At 33.5% G+C, this 12,394-nt stretch overlaps 1 long non-coding RNA gene across 1 annotated transcript in view; it reads left to right on the top strand.

The window, feature by feature from the left end:
* LOC141576226 (uncharacterized) overlaps positions 1 to 12,394 on the top strand; it is a 307,600-nt gene that overhangs the window by 146,959 nt on the left and 148,247 nt on the right. The window contains exon 3 of the long non-coding RNA XR_012504541.1: positions 11,310 to 11,393. This is a non-coding gene — a long non-coding RNA (uncharacterized LOC141576226). The remainder of the gene's footprint in view (positions 1 to 11,309; positions 11,394 to 12,394) is intronic.

Genomic DNA, 12,394 nt, shown 5'->3' with positions numbered 1-12,394 from the left:
CCTGGGGTCTTCTCCTCCCAGTGCTGGAACCCTGGGCTGGGGAACCTGACATCAGGCCCAGAATTCTCACTCCTATAAGAGGGTCTCTGTGACCAGTTATTCCTCAGCCTGTGAGCTGCCCATCCGGGGGTACGGGGCCCAATTATATCGTGAGTATGCCGCTCCTACCATCCTGCTGTGGTTCCCTCTTTGTGTTTCCAGTTGAAGAAGATCTTTTTTGCTAGGTTCCAATCTTTTTTCATTGTTTGTTTAGCAGTCAGTTGTCTTTTCATACTTTTAGATATGTGAAAAATTGGAAGAAATTTTCAGATATTGTGCAAATATCTAAATGTTAATGTTTCTAAGATTGTAAATAGAAAATCGTACTTTTAAATTAAACTTTTTAAACCAGGAATACTATTTAATGTTTAAAAATTTAGTATTTATAATAGTTATAAAACATTCTAAAAATAAGCCTAAAATACAGGTCTAATGACCAATATTTTAATGAGAAAAAAAAGTATGAGAAAATGGAAAGATGTGTGAGAACAAAAATTGACAAGTCTTTCTAACATACTTTAAACAAATATCAGTAGGAATGAAAAGGAATAATGGAAAATATACAACAAATCAGAGTGAAACATTATTAGAAATAGAAAGTGACCAATCATAAGACAATAATGTAAGACACTAGGAGGAACGTTCTGTTCCAGATAACTCAGATGCTGAAAGAAACCAGACTTGATAGCTATTGTGAGGTTATTAATCACATGGGTGCCTTTTTGTTCAATGATGGCTAAAGGAGAAATTCATATACGGTGATGTGGATATATTTTCTTCCAGATGGACTGAATGTTGATGAAAACATTGTTGATAATGAAAGAGAAATTTAAATTGAAGTGATAATTATAAAGAAAAGAGAATCTGTAAAGGGCTTTTTAAAGTGAGTTGAACTAATTGCAATAGGAAAGGTTTCTGCAATACTTAGAGAAGAGTAAAATTAAAGGAGTATAACTTCATTTGATCTACAATCTTTCTCTAATATTCTATTTTCACAATTCATATTAGGAGTTAGCAAGTTTGAAGATGTGTTACATACTTGAATTGGAATTCATTTTTATTACCTACTTTGAAAGTTTGTATTCTTCAGAGAATTTTCATTACTGCTGTTCATTGATATCATAAGGATAACCTATGGTATTCAAAAAGTCCAGCACCTTTTTGTTTGTTTCTTTTAAAAAAAAATACATGTTCTTTATGTGGTCTGTTGTGTGGAAGAGGACAATATTAAAAACAATTAGTCAGAATAACTACTGTCCTTCATAGTAAAGACTAGTGTTCCATTCACCTGCCCTTTACTGTCCTGAGTTTGTCCTGAATTCATGTCTGGAAACATGAACTTTATCATGAGCTCCCAAGAGTTTGTCAGATCTTGATAGAAAATAGACAAAATACAAAGAAGGAAAAAACTTCCAGGTACCTACAGTTTCCCCACAGTCTAAAATTAAGTTTTGTTTCCCATTAAAGATGTTAACCACATAGGACATAAAGAAAATAGTTAAGTATAACCTAATAAGCATACTATAGTCTTTCCAACCACATGAGTAATCAGCTTTCCAAAATTATTTGGACAAAATTTAATCTGAAGTAAATGAAATTGCCTAGAAAGTCAGCAGGCATTATTTTTGCTAAAGCAAAGCAGAGGAAATTTTGAGAAATACAGAATTCTACCCCAGCTTGATTTCTTGTCTTAAAGCTAAAGCTTCTTATTGGATAAATAATAAAGTTGGAAGTACCACACTTCCTGACTTCAAAACACATTACAAGGCTGTAATAATCAAAGCTGTATTGTATTGGCATGGAAACAGACATAATAGAACCATGGAATAGAATAGAAAGCCCAGAAATAAATCCATGCATATACAGTCAACTAATCTTCAATGAAGTTGCCAAGAATACACCATGAGGAAAGGATAGTTTTTTTAAAAAATTATGTTGAGAAACCTGGATGTTCACACGCAAAAGGATGGAATGAATCCTTATCTTACAGTATACACAAAAATCAACTGAAAATGGATAAAGGTTTAAACATAATGTTTGAAAACATAAACTCCTTTAAGAAAATACAAAGAGAAATCTGCTCGACATTGGCCTTAGCAATTGTATTTTGGGATATGACACTAAAAGCACAGGCAACAAAAGCAAAAATAAATAAGTAGAACATCAGACTGAAAAGTTCTGCACAGCAAAAGAAACCATCACAAAATTCAGGGGCAACCTACAGAATGGAAAAAATATTAATAAACATAATAAAATATTGATATCCAAAGTATGTAAGGAATTAAAGTCAAAAGCAAACAAAACAAAACAAAAACAAAAACACAATAACAGCAGCACTCTAATAACCCAATAAAAAATGGGCAAAGGACCTGAATAGACTTTTTTTCAAGGAAGACATACAAATGCCCAGCAGGTTATGAAAAGGTGCTCAACATCACTAATAATCAGGGAATTGCAAATCCAAACCACAGTGAGTTATTACCTCAAAACTGTTAGGTTGCCTATTATCAAAAAGTCAAAGGATAACAGGTGTTGGCAAGAATATGGAATAAAAATAACACTTGTACACTGTTGGTAGAAATGTAAATTGGTACAGCCGTTGTGGAAAATGGTATAGAGATTCCCCCCAAATTAAATACAGAATTAGCATACCATCCAGTAGTTGCTCTTCTAAATATATATACAAAGGAAATAAAATAACTTCCTTGAAGAGGTATCTATACTACCATTTCATTGTAGCATCATTCACAATAGAAAAGGTATGAAAACAATCTAGTTGAATATTAATGGATAAATGGATAAAGAAAAGGTTACATATATATTGTAGGGGAGGCAAAATTCTACCTCTACAACTCTTAAGGTTTTTAGGATGGGCCTAGGAATTAAACTGCCATAGAACATATTAACAACAGAAAAGCACACAAATTTACTTAATGTAAGTTTTATGTGACATGGAAAGCCTCACAAAGAAATTAAAACCCAAGGAAGTGGCAAAACCTACATGCTTTCACACTAGCTTGAACAAAGAGGCAATTCTGAGAAAGTAAAGTATGTGAGAAGGCTAAAGGAAGATAAAAATTATTTCAGTTTGTACAGAATTCTCTTGGCCACAACATTCTGTCCTTGATAATAAGAATGTTTCTTTCTGGTATAGGGAGAACATACTTCATATGAGAATTTTGTCTCCTGCTTTCAGGAAGATAAAGGGGAGGTTCAGAGTACCTTTCTCATACCTGCTTTTTAAAAAATATGTCTTTAGCCCAAAATTATTCTTATGTCATTCTCATACCTGCTTTTAAAAAATAAGTCTTTAGCCCAAAATTATTTTTGTGTCAATGAGGCATATTCTATGATGGCATATTCTGGTTTCCTTCAGTAAATAATAGAATATTATTTGGCAACAACAAGGATGAACCTGGAGGATATTACACTAGATGAAATAAATTAGACACAGAAAGATAATTACTGCATTGTCTCATTAACATATAAAATCGAAAAAAGTCAAATTCGTAAAAATAGAGTAGGATGGTAGTTATCAGTGACTGAGGGGGCAAGGGAAGTGTAGATATATTGGTTAAATGGTACAGACTTTCAGTTATAACATTAATAAATTCTGATGACTAAGTACAGCATGGTGACTATAGTTAATAGTGTATTGTTTACTGGAAATATGCTAAAAGAGTAGATCTTAAGTGTTTTCATACACACACATATAAAAGGAACTGTGAGGTGATGGAGATGTTAATTAGCTTGATTATGGTATTTATTTTGCAATGTATACTTATACCAAAACATGTTGAACACATTAAATATACACAATTGTTATTTGTCAGTTATACTTCTATAAAGCTGGAAAAAAGAGAAATGTAAAGCACCTATATTGAAAAGAAATAATTAAAGTATCTTTATTAAAAAATGACATAAATGTTTATGCAGAAAATCCAACTGAATTATAAATAAGCTATTATAACTAAAAAACCAGTTCATCAAGTTTGAAGGGTACAAGATACATTAGATATAATGTTTTGTAAAGATGCAAAGCAAAGAAAATTCATTAGAGAAAGGACAGTTTTTACAGCAAATGGTTTTGAAACAAATGGATATTGACAGGCAAAAAAAAAAAAACAAACTTTATTCCATATCTCACGTAAGAACACAAGTTAACTCAAAATTAATCATGAACTTAAATTCGAAACCTAAAACTGTAAAACTTCCAGAGTAAAACATAGAAGAAAACCTTCATAATCTGAGTTAGGAAAAAGATTTTTTATATATAATGCCAAAAGCACAATCCATAAAAGAAAAATAAATGCTGAATTGGACTTCATTAGATTCTAGGACATCTGCTTTTCAAGAAAACCAAACCCAAACAAACAAAACACTGTCAAAAAATGAAAAAGAAAACTGCAATATTGCAGAAAATATTTGCTTTTAGGGATATTTTAGGGATAGTTCCTTTTATATGTGTGTGTATGAAAACACTTAAGATCTACTCTTTTAGCATATTTCCAGTAAACAATACACTGTTAACTACAGTCACCATGCTGTACTTAGTCATCAGTGTTATCTTCCTATACTTCTGATTTTTTCATGTTTTTATTGTATTGTCTTTTTCTATTTTGCTTGTCTAAACATATATATTTAAATCCTTTGATTTCTTTACATATTGTGTGCCCATTAACATAGATTTATAATTATATTTTATGCATGTCTTTTAAATCATAAAAAGAAAAAGTGAGGAGTGACAAACCAAAACACAATAGTGTTGGCGTTTTTGCTTATTTATGTAGTTACTGCTATTAGTGTTGTTTTCTTCATATGGATTTGAGTTAGTGCCTAGTGTCATTTCATTTCTGCCTGAAGAACATTTTCTTAGCATTTCTTGTGGGGCAGGCCTACTAGCAAAGAATTCTCCTAGTTTTTATTTTTCTGGGAATATCTTAATTTCTCCTTTTTTTTTAAGGATAGTTTTGCTGGATGTGTAATTCTTGTTTGACAGTATTTTCTTCAGCACTTTAAAAAGGTCACCCCACTACCTTTGGCCTCTAGGATTTATGCTGAGAAATTAGCTGTTATCTTATTGAGAAACCCTTGTATGTGATAAGACTCCTCTTTTGCTGCTTTCAAGACTTTCTGTCTCTGGCTTTCAACAGTTTAGTTAAAATGTGTCTCATTGTGAATTGCTTTGTGTTTGTTCTTCTTGAAGTTCTTTGAACTTTTAGATGTGTAGATCCACTTCTCTAACCAAATCGGGGAATTTTTCAGCCATTATTTATTCAAATATTCTTTCTGACCCTTTCTCTCCTTGCCTTCTGGGATTCCCATTATGCATATATATTGGTATTCTTCCTGTTGTCTCACAATTTCTTAGACTCTGTTCATCTTCCTTCAGTCATTTTACTTTCTGCTCCTCTGACTGGATAATTTAAAATGACCTTTTTAAAAACTTTTCTGGATTCTTTCTTCTGCCTGCTCAATCTTCTATTGAAAACCTCTAGTGAATTTTTTTTGTTTTTATTTTACTAATTGCACTTTTCAACTCCAGAATTTCTTTTCTGTTCTTTTTTATAATCTTTGTTGATAGTCTCTATTTGTTGAGACATTTTTCTCCTGGTTTCCTTTAGCTCTTTGAAAAAATTTTAACATAGCTGATTTAAAGTATTTCTTTGGTAAATCAAATGTCTGTGATACTTCAGGGACAGTTGCTGTTACTTTATCTTGTAAATGGACCTACTTTCTTGTTTCTCTACATGCTTTTGCAATTTTTATGGAAAACTGGAAATTTTGAATATCGTGGTAACTTTGGAAATCAGACTTCTTTTCCTTGGGCTTTTTTTTTGTAGTTTGTTGTATGTTGTAGTTGTTTATTTAGTGACTTTTCTAAAGTCTGTATTTTTTTGTCCTGTGGGCCCTCTGAAGTCCCTGTTTCTTTAGTTTGTGTGAAAGGAAGGAAGGAAGTGATGTAGGGAGGGCTGGAGGGAGGGAACCTGGCTGGCTTATTTGATCTTTGCAGACTGGCTTTCTGTTGGGGCACTGCTTTAACATGTAGCCAGGTTATTTACAACTGTGATGTGGCATTCATTTTCTCCTTTGGCTGAGCCTAGAAATCAGCCAAAGAATAAAAGCTTGAGGTCTTCTCAGGTCTTTTCTGAGCACGTATTCGGCCTGAAAATTCATTTGTCTATCTAAATCCCCCCCATGTACGTGGATAGTTTTCACTAAGTTTCCCCAGATCTCCCTTCCAGGCTTTCAGCATGCCTATTATCTGCCTCAAAAGGCCAAAACAAATAGTTTCTTGAAGAATAAGGTCTGCTCTGGTTTCTCTCTGGAAACTGAGACCAGCATTTCTCTAGTGATGGAGGCTGATATCTCTCAGGCCACTGTCTTGCCAGTGAGGCTAAGGGGCAAAGGTGGTAAAAATGCTGCAAATGTTTGCTTGTATTTTCAAGTTACCTTTTACTTGATTCAGCATTTGTTCAGTTTCTCTAAACCTTTAACTGCTTTCCAGAGATTGGACAAAGTTTACTCTGACTGTTTTTGCTCTATTTTTCAGTGTTTCTGTGGATTTATGAATGCTTGGAACTACTTAGTCTGCTATTTCACTAACATTCTTTCCATCTTTTAAATTGCATCCACATTTAAAAAAATTAGTTGCTTGTTTATTTATTATTTACTATTCAAGTTAGAGCCATTTTCTGCTGTCTAATGACCTTTAGTTGTCTATTCACGTTTAAAAGTGAGAAAAAAAGAGTTTATCTGAAATACCGTGCACATGCATAGGACTTGTTACATGCAGGGTTCAGTGTTAGAGTATTATCTGTTTGCATCATTACATTAGCAACCTCCTGGTGTATCTTTAGTTCTTTCATCTGTGGCTGATCAGTTCACAAGAATAAAATTTTCCAGGCATCTCAGAAGATAAGCTTGGCAATTGTAATTTCGAGGGTCATGTAAAAGAAAGGTGTTGAAGTTATTTCAACATTCAATAAGCATATGTTCACTAAGTCCCCCTGTAATGCACATGGGGCTTCCCATTATGGAACCCCTCTGTTTTTTTGGTGAGACATTGAGTGCTTTAGTTACCTATCTTCAGGAAATCATTAGTCAGTCCTCCAGATGTTAGCTCAATCTTTACCCTCAGTTTTACAAGTATAACGTGACGCATTTGGAAGTTCCCCACTGCTAGCTAAAGATGAAGATTTCTTATGTCTGCTGTCAGTTACTACCAGCCATCTGCTTTCCACCTACAAGTTTTGCTGTGGTTCCTTCTCTCATTTTCTCCATTCTTGTGGACTTACTTCTTTGAAAATACTACTTTTAATAATTACTATTATTTTAGTAGAATTTATTGGTGGAGAGGAGCTGGATGTGTTTTTAAACCACCATCTTTATTCTGAAGTCTATTTGCAGGATTTCTCGTTAATCCCCTTTTCTCTATTTCTTGAATTTGAATTAAGAACTCGTTTCTAGGATTTAAGTTGTAGAAATTTTAAGAGAATTCTTAGGATAAATGGTAGAAATAAATATGACAAAGTACCCAGAGGAATCTCTGTCTTATGAATAGTCTTACTAGATACGTTGAATATCATTGTGCAGTTTTACTTTAAAATAATGTTTTAATTCATTACTAATCCTTTATTAATGTAACTTAGAGAGTAAAGATTAGACCAGGCTCTAAGTACAGAGAGCATTTGACTTAGCATTTAAAGACATCCAAAGGGAAGCATAATCTCAGACAGCTCATCTAATGGAAGTTTAGGGAAGCATAATCTCAGACAGCTCATCTAATGGAAGTTTAGTTGATTCTTCCTCAACTGCATTTTATCAGTTTATTCCTTTACTTTTATCCTCACATCATATTGATAATGAGCTAAGTCTTTAGTTTCATTTTATTTTTTAATCCATTGTTTTATATAAATCTATCAAGTTAACTTGTAGGGAAAAACATTTCAAGACAATGGATTGTTTGATTGCTGGGTTAGATCATTAGTGAACTCTTTAATTTATAAAATTAACATGAAGTTCTCTTCTGCACGGTCAAAATTAGTTATTTTATTTCACTACTACAGTAATTTTTTAAAATCCTTTTAAATATAGGTATTTATTTTCATGACTTCTAAGGAACTTTTTTTCTTGTTAAAGTTTAGCTTATTTAAATAAATGTATTTCAAAAATCAGTGAAATGGAAAATATGATTGACTTGTTCAAGCAAAAAGTAATTAAATGCTTGAATTGTTAACTCTTGATGACAAATTAAAAAAACTAATAAAATTAAATGTGTGGTGTCAAAATGAACAAAAAGTAAAACATCAAACAGAAAAAGAAAACCAAGATCAAAGGAATAAATAGACTATACAAATATTGTAAATCAATGAATACCACAATCTCAACTAGTAATGATGCTTACATTAAAACTGTGGAGCTACACTGTAGGGAGTTATAGGAAGAATGCTTAAAAAGGTAATTATTTGTGTATCATAGTGAGCTAAATACAGTATTAGGGGTTTAGATAAGACTTTTCAATATCGCCTATCAGGGTTTCTTAGAAATAAATCTCAGTGATGCCTTCTCTGTGCTCAATTCAGGACTCCGTTTTTTAAGTCTTACATTTGTCAAAGATCCTCTCCAGTCTTGGTGCCTTAGCTTGCTTTCCTTTTCCTCCTGTTAAATTAGTCTTTAGTTTTGTTTTGATGAAAAAAGAGCTTAAGAATAAAATGTATTTTAAAAGGCTAGGCACTTCAGAATGGGAAAGGTGAAGTCTGATAGAGGCGATGACCTGATAAGAGAAGGTGGGTTTCTCCTCTCAACTCAATTTCAAGTCTGAATTGCAAAGCTAGTCATGGTGATCTTCAGAACCATCCAGATCAGTATTAATATCTAAGTGGTTAAATACTGAGATCGGGTAGAGAGAGAGAGAGGTTTAGATAGGAAGACACAAGCAGTGATAAATTGTCAGTCACAGCCATCATAAGGAAATGTCAGAGTCAGATTTTCTGGAAGGTCCATTCAGCTTGATATATCATAAAATTATTCACTATCTTTTTTAATCTTTTAATGTTGGTATATTCTGCAGTAATGTATCTTTTTTTCATTTGTATGTGTGTAATTAACCTGTCTTACAGATCATGTAGTTTGTTGTTGCTTGCTATTTTTTGTTTTTATTTTTAATCTATTACAAACTCAGTCTCTTGATGAGATTACTTAGTTCATTACATTTAATTGTTCAAAATATACTTTAGAAAGATTAGAAGGGCAGCATTTTAAACTAGAATTCTGAGGAGGAAATACATATTTTGAGAAGAAATTAATTCCTGTTGGAGAAAGTAAAATAAATTAGATGGGTTAATTCTACTAGAATGAAACAGAGACACTCTTTAAAGAAAGAAAGTTAGGAAAAAAAATATATATTTTTCTCTCAAATATTTCTTTTAGAAACTCTAGAACAAAGAAATATAAACTAAGCCTCAAGGAATGACATGCCTCCTCAGTTTAAAATATTTCTTCTTTCTTTTTCACAGATGTTCACATAGTCTTCAAGGTAGCTTTTGCCTTTAGAACACTGAAGTCTAATTATTTTAAAATAAGATGTCTTTCTTATGAAAAATAGCAGTATTTGGTTTGTGTTAGTACAACAGAGCTTTAATGCATGGCTGTATTAACTCATGAATCCCAGACTCCCTAGTCCAACACTTACCTATAAACTTCAGAAATCCCCTCACTGATCACTTTGCATTATCCTTTTTTCACCTTCTTCGTCACTTCTACTCCACCGTAGACACCCACAGATACATACACAGACACATTATGTTTTTTCCACCATATCTGAATACAAACTTTCTTTGAAATTCAGAGGAAGGGTCTGTGGCTATGATAGATCCCTTTCTGTTGCTTTGCCACATTAGAAACTTATGGTTGAGCTTCTTGGTTCTTTTCAGGATTTTGGTGGCATCATGGGAATTAACAGGCCCATTTGTAGAAAACTGTCAGTACTCTTTATTTGATACTTGCTTTTAAATTCCAAATTATTATTTTGTGATATATTTTTCATGTCCCTGAAAATTCAAATTTGAGCCCTGGCTAAACTTACTAATGGCTCAAGGCAGTCTTCCAGAATGCGTAGTAGTTCCATCTTATATAGTATAATATCACTTCTCCTAAGTTTACATATCTTTCATTACATTTCACCTATTTGATCCTCGATATTCTTCTTATGGCTCTGACAATTTACCGACTATGATGTTGTGAGAGTGAGAAATTTATATTGTAAAAGCATTCTTTGTGTGTGTAACCAAACTCTTTCTTCCTCTTTTTAGAACCAGAATGCTAGTGGGGTTTTCATAACCTGTTAATGTTCACCTTCAGAAATATCATATCATTTCCACTCAGTCTAAAGGCAGAATTTCAGTGCTTTATAATAAGATACTCAATTAAGAATGATTATGAATTTCCATTCCAAGATAAAATATAGCTACAAAATGATTTTTCTTTTGAATAAGAACAAAAATAATCATCAGTGTCCTGATCTATTTTATACTTGAAAATTCTCAAGTCAGATAAAACTTAATTGATTTTTATTTTACATCCAATAAAAACATATTTTTATTTGAAGAATCTCCCATTCCTTTATAGCCTTCTCTTTTTGCCAGTCTTCCCACATGTTCACTATCAAGGCTTACCCAGAGATCTTTGATTATAAACCTTTTTCTTTATATTTTTTTATTGAGTTATAGTCAGTTTACAATGTTGTGTCAATTTCCAGTGTAGAGCATAATTTTTCAGTTATACGTGAGCATACATATATTCATTGTTGCATTCTTTTTTGCTGTGAGCTACCCCAAGATCTTGTATATATTTCCCTATGCTATACAGTATAATCTTGTTTATCTATTCTACATATGCCTGTCAGTTATGACTGTAAACCTTGAACTAAGTCAAAGAAGGTTTTGAATGTTAGGAGAAGGAAACTGGGGACTTGGAGTAGCGTGCCCACCACCTTAAGTGAGAACTGAACCTTTCCTTGGAGTCCTGGCGGTGGGGGGGCAATGTTATTAATCAGTTTTCTAGTAGACATTGCTCCCAACGTTTCCCTTGCTACAGAACCTTGATATTTATAGAACTGAAATGTGTTTAACTATAGAAGAAGAGTCATAATTTAGTCTGCTTGCTTCAAGTTAATCTCATTTTAATTTCTACATTTCCCAATCTCCTTTGCAGCAAGCATTCTGAATAACAATTACTCACACAGATTTGTGTTTTTGTTTTTTCCCTAGTGGTGTGGTTCCTCCTGTGTTGCAGTGTTCCCAGCAGTCTTGATTCTCTGATCCTGGTATCCTAATCACTGGATCACACCTCAGGTGAGTCTTTCTAAACTCAATAAGTAACAGTATTATACTCATATATCCCCAGTTTGCTGATAGTGGCAACATTAGAGCCCTGGCGTGTAGAGTCAGCTAAGTAGTTCTAGGAATCATTGAGGATCCAGATTAGAACTCATTCCTCTAGTCTTTCCAGATTTTGTAAGCATCTAATTCCAGTATTAAATCCTTTTCTGCTTAAAATGCTTAGAAAGGCTTGTGTTTCCTCGACTGAGCTCTGTTGATACAGCCATACACTTGTTTTTGCAGATATGGTTAGCCATGTGACACAGTAGTTGACAAAGTTATTGGAAGTTTGTTGGATCCTTCTGGTAAAGATTGTTTTAAGATGAAAGATATAAGGGTATGAAAAGAAGTAGTTGAGCTGTCCTGCTCCTTTCTTTCCTTCTGTTCCTCCTTCTCCCTTTGATCTTTGTTATGTGTCTTAATATTATAGCAGCTGTCTTGCAAATGTGGTTACCAGATGGATGAGGATCAAAGGGATAGTAGAGAAGGATGGGAAAAGCCTGAGTCCTTGATGATGTCACTAGGCTGCTAAAGATCTGGACTGACTACTGGATTTGGGCATTGTTAGGTTTCCTGTCATGTGCTGGAAAAAAATAATTTCTAATTGATAAGAATGAATTACCTGTTGACTTTCTCATGGTGCTGTATCAAAAGAAAAGGAAATAAAATTCTCTAATGAAGCAGATGCTCTCAGTGCCCAACTCATGTCCCTCAGACTTTACCTTCCAAGTGAACCTTACCCAGCCAGGGTTAGTATCTCTCTCCTTGAGGACTTTTCTTGAAATTTCGGAAGGCTTCCTTCCCCCTCCTAGAGCAGGAAGGAAGTACCAAGGAACCAGTGCCTCCAAGAGTACCCCCCCCCAACTAGTGACTCTCAGAAATTGCTGTATAAATACACCAACTTCCCAGTCTCTTGGCAGAAAAATTCTGAGGCATGTTGTTTCACACAGTTCCCAGGCTTGCTCACTGTATTA

Source organism: Camelus bactrianus, chromosome 3 (assembly GCF_048773025.1).
Source record: "Camelus bactrianus isolate YW-2024 breed Bactrian camel chromosome 3, ASM4877302v1, whole genome shotgun sequence".
Taxonomy (NCBI): domain Eukaryota; kingdom Metazoa; phylum Chordata; class Mammalia; order Artiodactyla; family Camelidae; genus Camelus; species Camelus bactrianus.
Note: the sequence above shows the minus strand (reverse complement) of the source record. Positions and strands in the feature narration are given on the sequence as shown.